The 4,470-nt window shown below is 44.3% G+C and overlaps 1 protein-coding gene across 4 annotated transcripts in view; it reads left to right on the forward strand.

Annotated features, from left to right (window-relative positions):
• The first annotated feature begins 685 nt into the window (after nt 1-685).
• The window catches only part of Mtmr3 (myotubularin related protein 3), a 124,149-nt gene continuing 120,364 nt past the window's right edge, over nt 686-4,470 (forward strand). For all 4 annotated transcript variants that reach the window (XM_031339981.1, XM_031339984.1, XM_031339982.1 and 1 more), the window contains exon 1: nt 686-882. The gene's annotated coding sequence lies outside the window, so the exon portion shown is untranslated. The remainder of the gene's footprint in view (nt 883-4,470) is intronic.

The raw sequence follows: 4,470 nt of genomic DNA on the forward strand, positions 1-4,470 counted from the left end.
AGATCCTTTAATACAGTTCCTCATGTGTGCTGACCCCCAACCATAAAACTACCTTCCTTGCTACTTTATAACTGCAATTTTGCTATTACTGTGAATCATAATGTAAATATCTGAGGTGCAGGATATCTGAGACCCCCAGGTTGAGAACTGCTGACCTAAGCAGCACTTCTAGAGGCCAGTTAGTTTTTTTTTTCTCCCTTGCTTTTCTTTGAGTACTGAGATTTTTTATTAGGAGCTGAAGTTGAGGCATATTGAACTTGTATTCTGGACATAGCACACTGTATTTACATGAACCGTATTAAGTTAGTTTTCTATTGACTATACTTGCTGGGTAAATATCACTACTGTTCTTAGTTTAAATAGAAAGTAGAGTAAGCTTAAGTGCTGTCTTGGTCCATTAAGTTGGAAAAGAAGCCTCCTGAACACCTTTCTAATCCTTCTTTTTCTTTTTCTTAATTTGTAACGGTTTATTTATTCATGTCTCATTTTTCTATCCTTCCTCCTGACGCTTCTCTGCAGCCACATTCCGGCGACCTGCAGCCCCGCCCACATCCTGGGGCGTGACCAACGAGCCAGGCCCCGCCCTCGTCCATCCCGTGACGGCCAGCCCCCGCTCCCGCCCGCCGCGGGCAGCGCGCCGGAGTGTGCGCGCGCGCCCCCGCTCTCAGCTCCGATCGGTCTCGGGAGCGCGCTCTGTGTGGCCGCTGCCGCCATGTTGTTGTGGTTGTGAGAAGGCGGCGGCGGCAGCGGCGGCGGCGGCGGAGCAGCCGGCGGAGACGCTCCAGCGGCCCAGGCGCTGGCCCCCGCCGACCCTGGCTGGCAGCCTCCTGGGGTGGCGGAGGAGGCCGTGCGGTGGCGGGCCTCGCCATGTCCTGCCGCCTGGTAAGAAGCCCACCCTCCGGCTCCGGTGGCGAGGAGGTGCTGGAGGAGGGGCGGGCCTGGGCCGGGTGCGGCGGCTGTCACCGGCCGTGGAGGCGGCGGCGGCGGCGGCGGGCCGAGGGCTGGGTTGGCCGCGGCCTCCTGGGGCAAGCTCTCGGAATGGAGCACTGAGGCCGGGTCGGTCGGGCGAGTCGAGGGAGGCGGGGTCGCGGAGCTCGGCGGCCATCCTGAACCTGGCGGTGGGTAGCGTTCGGAGTGTTGGGAGCTACCGCTGGGGCGCTCTGGAAAACGCTCCCGGGCCTCCGGGAGGTGAGCTTGTGGCCTGAGGCCCAGGCCGAGACTGTGGGAGTCCTTAGTGGCGAGAGACCGGAGGTCGTGCTGTGCGGGCCTCAGCCTAACTGCAGCAGGGCATCCTCCGGACCTGGTAGTACTTGAAGGGGAACGAAGATCCAGTGGGTGGTTGGAGGAGCTCAGGAGACACTGCTCAAGTAGCTCTGCAAAAATTAGTATTATTTCTTGGGTTGAAATTGTACTGGCAGTATTGCATTTCATGACCCAAGATGGTATTGTTGGGGCCAGAAAACTTATTTCAAAAATTTGAAGTGGAGTTTGCGCACTCGATTAGGCCACCAGGAGTCTGATCATCTATCTCACTTGTGAGTTTTACACACAGGTTTCTGTTAGATATTAATGTTCAGTCGTCGTCAGAATGAGGTTTACATTTTTACTCTTCTTACTATCTTGATATCCATTTGGCTTTTTGACAATTAGTTTTTTGTTTTTTTTTGTATTAAAAGTGCATATGTTCTTGTAGTGGAGACAGCTTCGTTCCTTCGTGTGAACAGTGAGCTGTCAGAGATTATGACTGAGTGATAGATGGTTCTGTATCAAAATGATTTTGTTTGTGGGGACGTGAAGGAGTCCTTCTTTGAGGTTCAGCAGTGTTTCTTTGTTTTTAATTGGAAACCAAATAACACACTTCCGATAGCCAGTGAAAGACGTCTTATCCATGACTTGACTTAGTAGAAGAGTTTACAGAATGACACAGTTTTGGGTAAACGCTATGCAGTATGTTATTAAACTAAATTTGGAAGCTTCTAGAAGGTTAGAGTGATTGCCTATGAAGACATAGTTCACCCCTACCCTTTTTCACTCTTCAGGTGACTGTGAGCAGCATAATGAATTCGTTCACAAGGCATTAATCACATTTTATTAAATTAAATGTTGTTTAACTGAAGGTATGTCCCGAGATACACCAAAGACCTAGAGGAAAATAAAGGAAGAGAGGCATGAAGTCTACTGCTGGCCCACAGAGGGGTCCTAAGGGTGCTTTCTAACATGCCAACATTGTAGTAGTTACTTCTAAACCATCTGACTCAGGTTTCTAGTAAAGTGGAGGGTAGCAGGGTGTGTTACAGTCATTTGAGACCAGGGTTGTGAACCTGGAAGGTGTACTGTAGGTTGTGAAAAGTTCTTGAAATTTGCTCCAGGCTGTGAGGTATGGTAAAGTCAGTTTAACATCTCCCCCCGCGACGCCCCCCCCCCATAGTCCTTAGTTTATACTTTCTGTGGTATAGTGGAATTCTGAGTTACCAAGAGATAGATTCATATTTCAAAGATGTGTTGAGGATTGTTACGATTTTGGAAGAAGTGGAAGAAAGTGTTAACAGTTGCATAGGGTTGTATTCTGACATATCATAGAGAGGCCCACCCAGTTGTTGACTAAGACCAGAAACCTTGTCTTGTTTTGTTTCCTGATATCCCCACTACTTATCATAGTTCTTGAAGAATTTTCTTACCAGATTTTTTGGTAGCAAATGAATAGTATTAGTATGAGAAACACTAGTGTTATTAAGAATTACATGATGTCTTACATTGAAGAGGGATTTTCGTTCTTTAAAACTTTGACTTTTCTGTAAGAGATTCTGTTTTCTGTAGACTGTGAACTCTTTTTAAGTCAATGTATTTAAAACTTTAGGTGTTGACACATCTTACTGACTTTATAGGTGGTATAGACTGATGGGACATTGTGCACTGCTGGGCAGATCTGGATCATTTGTGGCATTAATGGCTGTTGGTATATTCTCTGGACTTGAGTTTCCTTATCTACATAATTTAGAGCTCATACTGAGGCAAATTTTTACACATTTTAAATATTTTTTTAAATATAGGAAAGTGTAACTTTTTATTTAAAAGTAATAACAACTCAGGCTAAAATTGCCAAGAGTTTGAGATGACTGTGGGCCAGCCACATAAGCAAGTACCACATTAACCAGGGTTTCATAGTAAGACCCTGTCTTAAAAAATGAAAACAGAAGCAGTAGAGATGGCTTACTGGACAAAGACACTTCAAGGCCTGACAACCTGAGTTTGAGCCCTGGATCCATGTGGTGGAAGGAGAGAACAGAACTCTTTGTCTGACCTCCACATGTGTGCACTGACACTCTTATGCACACACACACACACACACACACACAAGAAACGAAAAAAGAAAACTCTTATAAATTTGCTCTAAGATCCCAGAAACAGAATTCTGTCTTGAGTTTTGCTTTTAGCTTATGGATTTTATACATTTCCCAGAAGTGCTCAGGAAATTGAATGCATGCTGCAAGTATGGAGAAACAGCACTCTTATGCTGTTGTAATTCTCTATGTTGAAATCGAGTCAGTTTCACAGAGGGCACTTCATAATCTGGTATTAAGACACAATTCTAAGAATGTTTGGGAGAAGTTTGTACACGCTTTATGTCTAGTTGTTTCTTACAGATGACCCAGTTATGTATTTTAAATGGTGAATTTGTTTATACGTTTTAGAAATTATGTCTATTTCTGAGTATAATTGTAGGTGCCCGTATGCAGTGGTGAACATGTGTAGGTCAGAGGACAGCCTGTAGGAGTTGATTCTCTTCATTCATCATGTGGGTCCGGGCGGGGAGGGGAGGGAGTGAAACTCAGGTTGCAGGTTTGTCTGTCAGTGCCTCTGTCTCCAAAGCTAGCTCCTTAGAGTATTGATGATGAATTTCTATGTAATTTCATAATCAGTGAAACCTATTTAAAATTAAGTATGAGGTCACATCCATATTGGATTGAATTAGGGTTCCCAGTAATTCAAGACTTCTACTACTACTACTATTACTACATGTCATTGCTATTTTTAATCTTAATTTTGTGATCTTGATACTGGCGTGCTTTCACTTTCATTTTTGTAGTGTATGAAGAAACTAAAAACCTTTTAAAGTTGATATTTGTATCCTACACTAAAAATGAGAATTTTAAATGAGATAGTGATAGTGTTTTAGTGTGATCACTATCACACTAAATAGCTCAGTCAGACTTGAGTCTACCTAGTACTACTCCTTAGCCCTTTTTCTGGCAAGAAAGTTTCTTGCCAGCCATATAACATTCCCTCATTATTAAAAGGAAGAACAATGTCTACTTATTTCACAGGTTGGGGAGAGCAAGTGGAATGGCATATATGAAAAACAAACTAAAAAATGTAATGATAGAATTCTGTTGCATTAGAATTCTTCTTCTTCCTCCTCCTCCTCCTCCTCCTCCTCCTCCTCTTCTTCTTCTTCTTCTTCTTCTTCTT

The sequence above is a fragment of the Mastomys coucha genome, unplaced genomic scaffold (assembly GCF_008632895.1).
Source record: "Mastomys coucha isolate ucsf_1 unplaced genomic scaffold, UCSF_Mcou_1 pScaffold22, whole genome shotgun sequence".
Lineage (NCBI taxonomy): Eukaryota > Metazoa > Chordata > Mammalia > Rodentia > Muridae > Mastomys > Mastomys coucha.